The sequence below is a fragment of the Triticum dicoccoides genome, chromosome 2A, assembly GCF_002162155.2.
Source record: "Triticum dicoccoides isolate Atlit2015 ecotype Zavitan chromosome 2A, WEW_v2.0, whole genome shotgun sequence".
In the NCBI taxonomy this organism is placed as follows: Eukaryota; Viridiplantae; Streptophyta; class Magnoliopsida; order Poales; family Poaceae; genus Triticum; species Triticum dicoccoides.
Genome location: NC_041382.1, coordinates 536378187 through 536393710, shown reverse-complemented (window position 1 = coordinate 536393710; position 15524 = coordinate 536378187).

Below are 15524 nucleotides of genomic sequence, written 5' to 3'. Positions count from 1 at the left end.
AACCCCTCTGCTGAGGATACCACTACTATTGCTGATGAGAATGCTAGGTTAAAGACATTGCTTGAAACAGGGATGTACAAAAGTCTTAAAGGGCATCAGACACTATGTGATGTCCTCAAAAGGCAGATCTTGAACCGAAACCCGAGGAAAGAGGGTGTTGGGTTCGTAAGGAAAATGAATGCTGATGGCTCTTACTGGAAACCTGAGCAGTACCCCAAAACCACATGGGTTGCTGCAAAGGAACCTTCAGCAGATCCATCCACTCTATCTAGTTTCACTTGTGCTAACCCCATTGTCATTGATGAATCCTTTGATGCAAACTATAAACTGTTTAAGAATCAGAATGGTGAAGTGTTTGCCAGGTATATTGGTACTAACTGCAGGAATGGGCCGCCTATGAAGAAGATCTAGGTGCCGAAAAAGTGTTTGGAGAATCTTCATGTGAATGTCATCATGACACCACAGGTGAAGAAGACAAACCCCAGACCACAGGCTTCATACGGTCCAAATGCTTCATACAGACAGAGGACTCACCTGAGTCGCACTAACGCAAATGTTTTGCAGGGAAACCATACTCAGGCCTATGAATATGAGCGTGGTTCATCAAACAGCCATGTTCATAAGACCAAGAACTATTCTGCTTATTCTTATGAGTACTATTGTCCGCCTGCAAGACTTTTTGCTAGGGCTCCAAAGCCAAAGTTCTCAGATGCTGCACTTAGACTTATTGCTTCTAAGCCACCCTTGAAGATGTGGGTGGCTAAGAAAGCTTAACTCTCTTTTGCAGGGAAGGGTCTCCAGCAGAAAACCAAAATCGTCTGACGCTATTGCTGGGGACCTTAAACATCTTGTAGGGCGCAAGATCAAATGCCCGAATGGTCTTATTATGTACTTCATTCCTAAATCGCTTGCTACTCTCCCTATCAGTCCAAATCTCAATCTAAGCTTTCATAACCCACTGGTTCGTCAAATGTTTTTGCTTCACAATTCTCTTCGTGAAGCCTATCCCCCTAACTGCACTGTAGGGTACGACACCAGCGACTTCAGAATGGATTATTGATAGTGGGTGTACCAATCACATGGCTGGCAAGAGAAGCCTTCTTATGGACTCAACCTTACGTCCATCCGACAAGAGTCACATCACATTTGCTGACACTGGTAAAAGTAAGGTATTGGGTCTAAGTAGAGTTGCAATCTCAAAGGATCAACACATGGATAAAGTCATGCTTGTTGAATCCCTTGGCTTCAAATTAATGTCTGTCTCAATGCTTTGCGATTTAAATATGATCGTAATGTTTGGAAAATATCGTTGCCTTGTCTAATGGAATCTGACAAGTCTCTAGTGTTTGAAGGGTATAGGAAGGACGATTTGTACGTGGTATATTTCTCAGCAGGACCACAACTTGCCGTATGTCTTCTGGCAAAAGCTTCAGAATGCTAGCTCTGGCATCGGAGGCTAGGGCATGCTGGCATGAGGAACCTCCACACCCTTACAAAGAAGAAGCATGTCATAGGCATCGAGGGCGTCAAGTTCAAGAAAGATCACTTATGCGGTGCCTGTGAAGCAGGAAAGATGACGAGGGCCAAACATCCCTCGAAGACAATCATGACAACAACTCGACCCTTCGAACTGCTCCACATGGATCTTTTCGGTCCCACTCATTACTCAACTCTTACTACTACTGCTTGTCTCTATGGCTTTGTCATTGTTGATGATTATTCTAGATATACTTGGGTGCACATAATCCTCTACAAGACTGAAGTGCAGGATGTCTTCAGACGCTTCGCTAATCGAGCAATGAACAACTATGGCGCCAAGATAAAGCACATCAGAAGTGACAATGGCACTGAATTCAAGAACACTGTCCTTGATACATATCTTGATGCTTTGGGCATCACACATGAATTCTCAGCTCCGTACATGCCACAGCAGAATGGCGTCGTCGAACGCAAGAACAGAACACTCATTGAGATGGTCCGAACGATGCTTGATGAATACAAGACTCCAAGAAAATTCTGGCCTGAAGCCATTGATACTGCATGCCATACAATCAATCGTGTTTATCTTCACAAGCTTCTGAACAAGACATCTTATGAGCTCCTTACTGGCAAGAAGCCAAATGTCAGTTACTTCAGAGTATTTGGCGCCAGGTGCTGGATCAAGGATCCACATCACACTTCAAAATTTGCACCAAAAGCACATGAGGGTTTTATGCTTGGATATGGAAAGGATTTGCACTCCTACAGAGTCTTCAATCTCTTTCATTATAAAGTGGTTGAAACAGTGGATGTGCGGTTCGATGAGACTAACGGTTCACAAAGAGAGCACCTGCCAAATGTGCTAGATGAAGTTCCATCCAGTGAATCAATCAAACTAATGGGAACTGGAGAAATCATACCCTCTGAAGCTCAACCTAAAGAGGAACCTATCATCTCCGCACCTGATCAACCTGAAGACAATGCTCAGCCTGAAGACAATCCCTCTAACAATGACAATGATCAAGAAGAGCAAAATCTTCGCCCTGTACATCCTCGTGTTGCTAATGAAGTGCAGATTGAGAGAATAATTGATAGCATCAATGCAGCCGGTCCGCTCACTCGTTCAAGGGCAACACAGCTAGCAAATTTCTGTGGGCACTTCGCATTCGTCTCAATAACAGAACCCAAGAAAGTTGAAGAAGCCTTCATGGAACCTGAATGGATTCAAGCTATGCAAGAAGAGCTTCAACAGTTTGAGCTGAATAATGTATGGGAACTGGTTAAGCGTCCTGATCCTCGGAAGCACAATATAATAGGCACCAAATGGATATACCGCAACAAGCAAGAGGAGCATGGTCAAGTTGTCAGAAACAAAGCTCGTCTCGTTGCTCAAGGATATACTCAAGTGGAAGGGATTGACTTCGATGAAACATTTGCTCCCGTGGCTCGACTTGAAGCCATACACATACTGCTGGCCTATGCAAATCATCATAACATACTTCTATATCAAATGGATGTGAAGAGCGCTTTTCTCAATGGCAAGACTGAAGAAGAAGTGTATGTTGCACAACCGCCTGGCTTTGAAGATCCAAAACATCCTGACATGGTATACAAGCTCAACAAGGCACTGTATGGCCTCAAACAAGCCCCTCGGGCTTGGTATGACACACTCAAATACTTCCTGAAGAGCAAAGGCTTCATACCTGGTTCCCTCGACCCCACTCTCTTCACGAAGACATATGATGGTGAACTGTTTGTGTGCCAAATATATGTGGATGACATTATCTTCGGCTGCACCAATCAGAAGTACAGTGAAGAGTTTGGATATATGATGCAAGAGCAATATCAGATGTCCATGATGGGAGAGCTGAAGTTCTTCCTCGGTCTTCAAATACGACAGCAACACAACGGCATCTTCATATCTCAAGAGAAGTATCTCAAAGATTGCCTGAAGAAGTTCGGTATGCAAGACTGCAAAGGCTTCACGACGCCAATGCCAGCCAAACATCATCTGGGTCCCGACGACAATGGTAAAGAGTTCGATCAAAAGGTATACCGCTCCATGATTGGTTCTTTACTTTATCTATGTGCATCTAGGCCAGATATTATGCTTAGTGTTTGCATGTGTTCTCGATTCCAAGCGGCACCAAAGGAATCGCATCACTTAGCTGTGAAGCGAATTCTTCGATATTTGGCTCACACCCCAACTCTAGGATTATGGTATCCAAAGGGCTCAGAGTTTGATCTGGTTGGATTCTTGGATGCTGATTATGCTGGTGACAAGGTGGATCGCAAGTCTACATTAGGCACATGCCATTTTCTGGGACGATCACTTGTATGTTAGTCTTCAAAGAAGCAGAACTGTGTATCTCTCTCCACTGCTGAATCTGAATACAGTGCTGCTGGATCTTGCTGCGCTCAACTTCTATGGATGAAGCAAACACTCAAAGACTATGGCATTCATCTGAAGCAAGTGCCACTCTACTGCGACAACGAAAGCGCCATCAAGATTGCCAACAACCCAGTTCAGCACTTGAAGACAAAGCAGATTGAGATTCGTCATCACTTTCTCATAGATCATGTTGTGAAGGAAGACATTGATATCATACACGTCAACACTGAAGAACAATTGGCAGATATCTTCACCAAGCCCTTGGATGAGAAGAGATTTTGCAAGTTACGGTGTGAGCTAAATATCTTGGAATCCTCAAATGTCCTGTGATCAGGCACACATCCTAACACTTATGCATATTGATGACTTAGATGTGCAACACACGAAGTAAAGTATATCTTCAATCAATGAAGACATGCATTCTAAGTGTGAATATATTAACGAGGAATTTGACTCCGGAGCGCCACGATAATTGTGCGCCGTGTCTGGGTCTAATACTTCCTATACGGTGGGTAACGCCACCACCAAATGTTCTGTTTGAAGTGTTTCACTCATGGTGTTACATTTGCTATGTCTTCACATTTGGTTTGACTTCAATCTCAACATGTCTTCGTGATTATCTTCACTATGTTGATTATATATATATACTAGTGTTCTGTCCTCTACAACATTCACTTATAGCTATGTCTTCTTGTTGAATCTTTTGAACTAAGTGAATGTGATCGGACCCTAACCTATCTATGCTTTCTATCTGAAACTCTATCTCTCCAAATCATATGCATTCTTTTGCAACTGTCAAATGTTTTCTCTGCGTCCTTGTCAGCAGAAGATACAGAGACAAACACTAAGTCCGCTTTCAATGCTAATTCCTTCACCTGAAACCCGAAGAAGTGGGAACGACCACCCGACAATCCAGGCATCCGTGGGACGTGGAACAACCTCCGACATGCTGCATGATGGCCACGTGTTCCTCAGATGTGAATCGCCAGGGGCACCTGTGTAATAACACTGAGCCGCCCCTGTCCCTATAAATACACGCCTCACCACAGTCATTATCTCTTTCCACTCTCGCACGAACCCTAGCGCCACCGCTAGCCCTCGACGATGCCGGCGACGAAGCGCTTAGCTGTCGCAACCTCTCCGACGCCGTCTTCACGCCGACTGCGGACATCGTCTTCTCCGCCGTCGCCGTAGGTGTCCTCCGTCGCCAAGTTAGGACACGGACGATCGGACTGCTCGGCCTCCTTTTCCACTCCGTCTAGCAGTTCTTCGTGTGGTAAATAAAACTTCCTTTTACGGCCCCTTTGATCCTATAGATTCGTCACTTTCTACCACAAGCAGTTTCTGTTCACACAAGTTGGATCTATTTCATACTGCATCTCATAATATGCCTAGTATATTCACTTATGCTTCACAAAGTAGTTAGATTCCTCACTTGTACTGATCTATGGATTCGTACAAATCTGGAACCAACTCCTTATCTATGAGTGAATGTCTTCGCACGATGAGGTCAATGTCTTCTAAACTAATTTATCTTCAAAATCTTCTGAGAATGCATATGACCTCTTCCCCTTCCTCGCACCTTAAGGCTGTCACAGGTACATGTAAGTGGGAGAATCCCTTGGTTCTCATAGTCTGCATTCATTTGCAAAATTCTTACAGTATCACATAAATTCTCCCGAAGCCAATTCCTGTTTGTCCAGCAAGCGAAAGCCTTTGAAGCCTTTGAACGTATTGAAGCCATTCAGTTTAAAGTTCATGGCTGCAGAGAAATCAGCAAGGAAGGGTGGCAGAAAGCGTCGAGGAGAAACATCAAGAGATCTGCCCGATGACCTCTCAGAGCTGTACAAGACAGATCTTGAAGAGGATTACAATCAGCGCAAGACACGAATCCAATGGATTCGACGCTATTGGGAAGAACAGTGGTTCAAGTACAGATTTGTGACAAAGGAATATGCTGAAAAGAATGCCATCAAGCATCTATGGGGAGACATCCTCTACAAAAATCTTCAACCCAGGTCCAAAGATGAAGCCATTGAACAAGGCTTCTTTCCCTGCATGGTCCGTGGACCACAGCCTGCGGATGCTGACCCATCATCACTGCTATGGTGTCGTGATGACAATCTGTTCAAGCGCAACTTCCAGTTTGCCCAGAACTCAGCGAAGCAGAACAAGAAGTCTTTGGGATTAGACTTCAACCCTGGTCCCTCTGCTCCCCGTGCCGATGGAACTCGCAAAGCTGAACCCAATCTTCTTGGGCCCTTCTACAACTTGGAAGGTCTCATCACTCATATCGTGGTTCAAGGGACAACCGTGAATGAGCCTGCAGATGACGCTGAATCAGATGAAGCGCCTGCAGTGCCAAAGCCAAAGAAGTTGAAGCAGCCTAAAGCTTCAAAGCCTGCCTCTGCACCAAAAATCTCACGGGCAAAGCCACTGGCTACTGCACCTCCTGAAGACAGTGTGCAGTCTGAAGATTTGTCATGTATCTCCAAGCCCCAGAAAGTCAAGATGCCTCTGCCACACACCGGCCAAGAACTGACAGCTGCTGCTATTCTGCACAACGATGCCATCGATCTGTCCAGTGATGAAGATCTTGCAGATGACGCTCTTGAGCAATTGATCAAGAGCAAAGAAGAAGCAGAAATCTTCAATGATCTGCCTCTCTTTGACGTGGCAATCATCCACAACTTCATTGATGAGTGGTTTGACACGCCCAACCTCAGCTTCGAAGATCTGCAACTTCCAATTGGCCTCAGTGTCGCCTTCCATGGCGCCATTGCTTCAGAATTAGCTATCGCCCAGCGCATTGTTGAACTGAAGCAAAAGATTGACTTTGAGAAAGCTCAGTTCAAGAAGCATATGGCCAAGCTCAGCGTGCAAGAGGTGAAAAACTTCAAGATTATGTTGCACGAGCTCAAAGAAGTCTTTCTCAAGAAACATGCAGAAGCTCAGGGTTCTCGTGAGCGCATGAAGAGCCTGGCTGACAAGTGTGTGCAGGGCTACAACGAGGCTGAGAAGCGCAAGGCCCTTGGGCGTCCGGGCATTGATCCCAGATGGCTGCTAAGCAGAAGAAGAAGCCCACTGTGGCCGAACCCAATGCACCAAGGAAGGAAGCAGATCCCATTGTCTTCCCACCTAGCATGACTGGCTCGAAGCCAAAGGCCAGGTCAACCGCTTCAGAACTGAAGAAGACGAGGACTGCTGAGGCTGAAGCCAGAAAGAGGAAACATCCTGAAGCCTCAGCTACTGCTCCCTCCAAGAAGAAGCGGAAGACCAAGAAGGAACGGGCTGCTCCCACAGAGCCCTTAATTGTTGAACCCATCTCCATGGTTCGCCCAACCACTGAACATCAAGAGCGCCAACTGACTGTCCATGAGCCTGCTTTCACAGAGGCTCATGAAGCTGAAGACTTTCCAGCAGCTGATCCCACCGCTGCTGAAGACATTGGTCACCATGACCATGTTGAAGATGATGCAGTTCTTCCTCAGATCGAGCACCAACAGGTATCATCACCTGTGCTAATGCACAGCAAACTCATCAGCATTGGTTGTCCTCTGACGCCAATTGCTCAGGATGCATCATGGGCTGATCACCCACAAGCACAAGAGGAAGATGACTTTGAGGCCCAACCAACTCCAACTCCATAGGCATCGCCAGCATTACGCAGGCTTCGCAAAGGACCAAAGCCTCCAGTCTCCGAGTCTGAAGCTAAAGCTGCTGAAGACATTTCGGCTGCATCAGCCGATGAAGAAGAAACCCCAAGAGTTACTACACCCTCATCTCACCAAGAAGCTATTCTCGAGGAGAACGTGACTGTGACCGACCCTCCAGCTCATCAAGTGGAGGTTGAGAATCTTGAGGCTGCCACCAACGCCACTGACGCTGTCATGGCTGAAGCCAATGTGGAGCCTACACCAACCCAAGCACCAGAAGTCAGTGAAGCCAATGATGCTACTGCTTCTGTTCCTGCACCTGCTGCTGGTCCTCAGTTTGACTATCATGTTGAGCACAGGCCTCAGGTACAGAAGCCAATCCCAAGATTGCCCAGGTTTCCAGGTCCTGCATCAGCACCTGGATCCTTCAATGTCAACGGCTTCAAAGCAGACAACACTTTCTTCAATAGCTCCAAGAACCCCTACTCAAGGGAAAGAATATCTTCTGATCGGTTCTGGAGCTATCCGCAGCGAAGCTATTACTCCTACATTCTGTACAATCAAGGTCGCATCTTCCCACATAAGCGTCTTGACATCGAAGCAATAGCTGGTCTGCCCTGTCTGGAAGAAGCTCTGGATTGCTTCAAAGAGGTTGGATTGTTGCCGTTTGTCACCGACCAAGAGCACTGGAATGAAGAGTTGCTGCTCCAATTCTATGCCACACTTCACATCCGTAGGTACAACAGAGATCCGAAGACTTGGGTCCTGGAGTGGATGACAGGAAATGTTCATCACGAAGCCAAAGCCTTTGATATCATTGAGCTCACTGGTCTGCCCACTCCTGGCGATCTCTATGAACCTGGCTGTCAGCGCTATGGAGAGCATGTTTCAGAAGCCTGAACCAAACATGAGTCAGATGCTCAGTATGATGAAGCCATTGCCACAAGATGCTGCATATCCTAAGGAGTTCTTTGTTGAAGACCTTGAGTATCTGCCAAGGACTATTTATCACATCATAAGGCGAACTCTCTGGCCCATCAAAGGACATTCTCCACATGCCAAGCTGGAAGGTGCAATGAAGACTTTGGTCTTCTATATTCTTCATGGCAAATGCTTCAATGCACAAGACTTCTTCATCCGCCAACTTGCTGCATCAGGCTCTGATCTTTTTGGCTTGAAGTTCTATGCTCCATGGATAATGCGGCTGATTAAACTCCACTCCGCTATCTCATATCAGCCATCTGTTCGCAATCATCGGATCTTTCTGCTTGATGTGGATATGTCCGTTGAAGCCATTTATCCTGAGCCTGACAAGGAGCCTCTTAGTCTTCAGAATGCGGAGCATCAAAGTTTCTCTCAGAACATTGAAGGAGTTGAAGCAGTCACTCGTGTTTATCCTCTGGCTGGAACTACATGTGCACCTCATCGTGCCCTTACTGAAGCCACCGAAAGCACTATTGCCCAACGACCCAAGAAGCGATCTCGTGTTCTCAATGACCGAGAGCTTCTGGTGGCTCTTCATCAGAAACAGGATAGGCATCATGACTGGCTGAAGCGCGAAATGCAAAGCCTCTTGGTGGATGTTAACCGCATTCACAATCTTGCCACCAAGAATGCCTTTGTTGCCCATGAAACCTCTCGACGCACATGGAAAGGGCTAACGCTTATGTGCTCTGAAGATGATCTTCACGAGGATGGTTTCTCTAAACGCTTCAAGTTTGACTCCACACCTCCTCAAAGGGCAGTGCTGCGACGAACTCCATATCTTGAAGACTCCGAGTTCTCTTCCTCTGCGGCAACTGTGAATGCCAGAGTGATCGAGGACGAAGACGATGCTACTTCACCGCCCCCTCCTTCAGCATGCTTCGACACTGCTCCAAGTTCTTCTGCACCACCGAACACCACCGACGACCCTGCTGTTTCACCTACTCTTCATGGGAACGAGTAGATGCTCTATGTCTTCAAACCTTTTTGGTCCTTACTGACAAAAGGGGGAGAAGCATATGAGTTTGATAGTCTTCAAGCGGGTCCACATGGGCGGTTGCTTTATATTTTTCCTAGTGTTTACAACTCTCGTTTTGATTCATTTGGTTCTTTGAGTTGTAACACTTAAACTCGATGGTCGTCTGCTACTTATTTGCCACTCTGTGATGCAATGATAAATTCCGCATGTGTGACGATAAATTCCGCACTTAGATCATTTTGCAGACGTCCATTTTCCATTATGCATGTCATTATCTTCACATACCTTCACATGCATAATGAATTGTTATCATAAGTTGAAGAGGATCTCCACGAGTACAACCTGCCATGTGCATTTGCATTCCAAAAGCAAATTACTTATATGCACATCTTCAGGGGGAGCCCTTGCAACTAATGAAGACAATTCCTTATCCTTTACAATTTCACATATTATATTCCCCGTTGAAAACTTCAACTAGTTTGTCATCAATCACCAAAAAGGGGGAGATTGTAAGTGCATCTAGTGCCACCCCTAGTTGGTTTTGGAGTATTGACGACAAACCTAGTTGAGGGACTAATGTGTTTGTGAGAATTGCAGGATAACACAAGTAGAAGTCCCTCATTGATTCAGTTTTCCTACCAGAGATGACCCCTAAAAATGTATGAAGACATTGATGTCAAAGGTGGTATATGAAGATATTCTCATTGAAGACTATGACAAGAGAAGACATCGCATGAAGCCTATGGAGCTCGAAGACTCAGATCTTTCGTAGTTCCTTTTCTTCTTTATTGAGTCATAGGAACCACCGTACTGTTAAGTGGGGTCCAAGAGAACCAGTCAGAATGACTGAAGTGATGCTTAACCAAAACCTATGTCTTCGACTGAAGACTATGAGTGTGAATCTTGTCCAGAGTCGGACAAGTCAGCTTTGCTTGTAGCCCAAGTAAAGTTGCCGTGTGTGTTTGAAATCTGACCGTTGGAACACGTGTCAGTTCCTTAGTGACCCAAGGTCATTTCGGACAAATCAGGTCGGGTTGCCTAGTGGCTATAAATAGCCCACCCCCTACAACCATAAACAGTTGGCTGCTCAGAGTTAGAGTACGGCTTTTGTCGTTTGAGAGCAACCCACCTCGAAGCCTTTGAGAGAGAATTCCTTGCGAGATAAATCCCTAACCACCCAGAGCCAAAGAGTGTTAGGCATCACTTAAGTCTTCTTGTCTGTGTGATCTAAAGACTTATTACACTTGAGGACTGTGAATCCTCCAGCCGGTTAGGCGTCGCGTTCTGAGCATCTAAGAGACATTGTGGATCGCCGGTGAACGAAGTCTGTGAAGGTTTGGGAGTCTACCTTGAAGACTTACCAGAGTGATTGGGCGAGGTCTGTGTGACCTTAGCTCAAGGGGAATACGGTGAGGACTGGGTGTCCTGAGCTGCGTGTTCAGGACTGGGTGTCCGGGACTGTGTGTCCTCAGGTTTAAATACCTAGCCGCCCTAACCAGACGTACAGTTGTCATAGCAACTGGAACTGGTCCAACAAATCATTGTCTTCAACGAGTCACTGGTTTCATCCTTCCCTTCCCTTTACTTACTGTTGGTCCTTGTGAAGTCATTGTATGATTGCACTATCTTCTGTCTTCACTGAGTGACTGCTTGTTCTGATCGGCTTCATAATATCTTCCTACCTGATCCTTACTACCTAGCTGCTATTAGTTATTGTGCTTTCACTTCATTGAATACTTGACTATGGTTTGCCTAGTGTAGTCTACCTTCCGCTGCATGGTAATAGGTTTATTTCTATCGTTTGTCTTCGAAACTTCCACGTTTTGAAGACTTTCATAAAAATCGCCTATTCACCCCCCCTCTAGTCGATATACCGCACTTTCAACCATTCACATAGGGTGCATGACCATGAAATGTATTATTCATGTAAACAGAATAACCATTATTCTCTAACTTAAATGAATAACCGTATTGCAATGAACATGATCTAATCATATTCATGCTCAACGTAGACACCTGATAACATTTATCTAGGTTCAATACTAATCCCGAAGGCAGATGGAGCGTGAGATGGTGATCTCATCAACTTTGGAAACACTTCCAACACACATCATCACCTCGCCCTTAGCCAGTCTCCGTTTAGTCCGTAGCTTTTGCTTCAAGTCACCAATAATAGCAACTGAACCGGTATCCAATACCCATGTGCTACCAGGAGTACTAGTGAGGTACACATTAATAACACGTATATACTTTGTTGAAGTTGCCAGCCTTCTTATCTAGCATGCATTTGGGGTAGTTCCGCTACCAGTGACCGTTCCCCTTACAATACAAGCACTTAGTCTCGGGTTTGGGTTCAACCTTGGGTTCCTTCACTGGAGCGGCAACTGGTTTGCCATCCATAAAGTTTCCCTTCTAGCCCTTGCCCTTCTTGAAACCAGTGGTCTTGTTAAACCATCAACACTTGATGCTCCTTCTTGATTTCTACCTTTTGCGGTCTTAAGCACCGCGAACAGCTCCAGGATCAATTCCATCCCTTGCATGTCATAGTTCATCATGAAGATCTAGTAGCTTAGTGATAGTGGCTAGAGAACTCTATCAATCACTATCTTATCTGGAAGTTTAACTCCCACTTAATTTAAGTGATTGTAGCACCCAGACATTCTGAGCACATGCTCACTAGCTGAGCTATTCTCCTCCATCTTGTTGGCAAAAGAACTTGTCAGAGGTCTCACACCTCTCAACACGGGCATGTGCCTGAAATCCCAATTTTAGCTCTTGGAACATCTCATATGTTCTATGGCGTTCAAAACGTCATTGGAATCCTGATTCTAAGCCGTAAAGTATGGTGCACTAAACTATCAAGTAGTCATCAGGATGTGTCTGTCAGGTGTTCACAACATCCACAGACGACGTTGTAGGGGTTTGCACATCGAGCGGTGCATCAAAGACGTAAGCCTTCTGTGTAGCAGTGAGGACACTCCTCGGACTACGGACCTAGGCCGCATCATTGCTTACAATATCTTTCAACTTAATCTTTCTCTAGGAACGTATTGAAACAGGGAGCTACAACGTGAGCTATTTATCTACAACATATTTGCAAAGACAATTTAGACTATGTTCATGATAATTGAGTTCATCTTAATCAAATTATTTAATGAACTCCCACTCAGATAGACATCCCTCTAGTCATCTAAGTGAAACATGATCCGAATCGACTAGGCCGTGTCCGATCATCACATGAGATGGACTAGTCATCAACGGTGAACATCTCATGTTGATCGTATCTTCTATACGACTCATGTCTTTCGGTCTTCCATGTTCCGACGCCATGTCTGTACATGCTAGGCTCGTCAAGTCAACCTAAGTGTTTCGCATGTGCCCCGAGGCCATGTCTATACATGCTAGGCTCGTCAACACCCGTTGTATTCGAACGTTAGAATCTATCACACCCGATCATCACGTGGTGCTTCGAAATAACGAACCTTCGCAACGGTGCACAGTTAGGGGGGACACTTTTCTTGAAATTTTAGTGAGGGATCATCTTATTTAAGCTACCGCCGTTCTAAGCAAATAAGATGTAAAACATGATAAACATCACATGCAATCAAATAGTGACATGATATGTCCAATATCATTTTGCTCCTTTTAATCTCCATCTTCGGGGCTCCATGATCATCATTGTCACCGGCATGACACCATGATCTCCATCATCATGTCTTCTTCAAGTTGTCTCGTTATCTATTACTTCTACTACTATGACTAACGCTTTAGCAATAAATTAAAGTAATTACATGACGTTTAAGTTGACACGCAGGTCATAAATAAATTAAGACAACTCCTATGGATCCTGCCGGTTGTCATACTCATCGACATGCAAGTCGTGATTCCTATTACAAGAACATGATCAATCTCATACATCACATATATCATCCATCACATCCTTTTGGCCATATCACATCACAAGGCATATGCTGCAAAAACAAGTTAGACGTCCTCTAATTGTTGTTGCAAGTTTTTACATGACTGCTATAGGTTTCTAGCAAGAACGTTTCTTACCTACGCCAAAACCACAACGTGATATGCCAATTTCTATTTACCCTTCATAAGGACCCTTTTCATCGAATCCGATCCAACTAAAGTGGGAGAGACAAACACCCGCTAGCCACCTTATGCAACTAGTGCATGTCAGTCGGTGGAACCAGTCTCATGTAAGAGTACGAGTAAGGTCAGTCCGGGCCGCTTCATCCCACGATGCCGCCGAATCAAGATAAGACTAGTAACGGCAAGTAAATTGACAATATCGACGCCCACAACTGCTTTGTGTTCTACTCGTGCATAGAAACTACGCATAGACCTAGCTCATGATGCCACTGTTGGAGATCATAGCAGAAATTTAAAATTTTCTATGCATCACCAAGATCAATCTATGGAGTAATCTAGCAACGAGGGGAAGGAGAGTGCATCTACATACCCTTGTAGATCGCTAAGCGGAAGCGTTCAAGTGAACGGGGTTGATGGAGTCGTACTCGTCGTGATCCAAATCACCGATGATCCTAGCACCGAACGGACGGCACCTCCGCGTTCAACACACGTACGGAACAGAGACGTCTCCCACGCCTTGATCCAGCAAGGAGGAGGGATAGGTTGAGGAAGAGAGTCCAACAGCAGCACGAAGGCGTGGTGGTGATGGAGTGGCAGTTCTCCGGCAGAGCTTCGCCAAGCTCACGCGGAGGAGGAGAGGTATTGGAGGGGAGGGGCTGCGCCAGGTTCAAGGGTGTGGCCGCCCTCCCACCCCTCCACTATTTATAGGTGGGGAGAGAGGGGGGCCGGCCCCCCTAGATCCCATCTAGGGTTGGGGGCGGCGGACAAGGGGGGGAGGAGTCCCTCCCAAGTCAAGTGGAGGCCCTCCCCCTTAGGGTTTCCCCTCTCCCATGTGCATGGGCCTTGGGGGGGGCTGGTGCCCTTGGCCCATTAAGGTTAGGGCGCCCCCTTACACGGAGTGACAAATCCCAGTCTCGATTCGTGCCAACCCAACAGACACTTTCGGAGATACCTGTAGTGTACCTTTATAGCCACCCAGTTACATTGTGACGTTTGGCACACCCAAAGCACTCCTACGGTATCCGGGAGTTGCACAATCTCATGGTCTAAGGAAATGATACTTGACATTAGAAAAGCTTTAGCATACGAACTACACGATCTTTGTGCTAGGCTTAGGATTGGGTCTTGTCCATCACATCATTCTCCTAATAATGTGATCCCGTTATCAACGACATCCAATGTCCATGGTCAGGAAACTGTAACCATCTATTGATCAACGAGCTAGTCAACTAGAGGCTTACTAGGGACATGGTGTTGTCTATGTATCCACACATGTATTCGAGTTTACTATCAATACAATTCTAGCATGGATAATAAATGATTATCATGAACAATGAAATATGATATAATAATAACTAATTTATTATTGCCTCTAGGGCATATTTCCAACAATCTTCAGAGCTACCGCATGGATCCGTACGTGGTCCTTACTCACTCCTACGGACTCCAGGGAGCCTTTGGTTATTGGGTGCAACCAGTGAGAGATGGTAGCACGGGCTATATTCAACCGGTTCGGATGGCGGTCGCATAACAGGATAGGAGTCTAGGGAGTTTGTCCTTTACATTGTCATACCGGTTGTGATATTGAGCATCCACTTTTCTTTTACTTTTTGCTCCGCTTGCGAGCTGTAATACTTTTATGACTTTGTGCTACTTCGAGACTCTTTAATAAGATGGCTACATGCATCGTTTCGATGCAGAGGCCGGGGGCAAGCCTCCTTTTCCAAAAAAACATGACATCTCACTCCTTCTTTTCCCTATTTCTATGTTTTCAAATTTCTTCAATCCAATTAGGCCGTTGGATCCTCTACTAAATTAGCGACAATTAATATAGATTGGAGGGAGTAGCTTGTTGCGGGCCGATCCTCTTTGTGATTGTTTGGGTGGGCATGGTTTATGTGCGGCTTGGCTTTTCTCTTAATAAGAAACACAA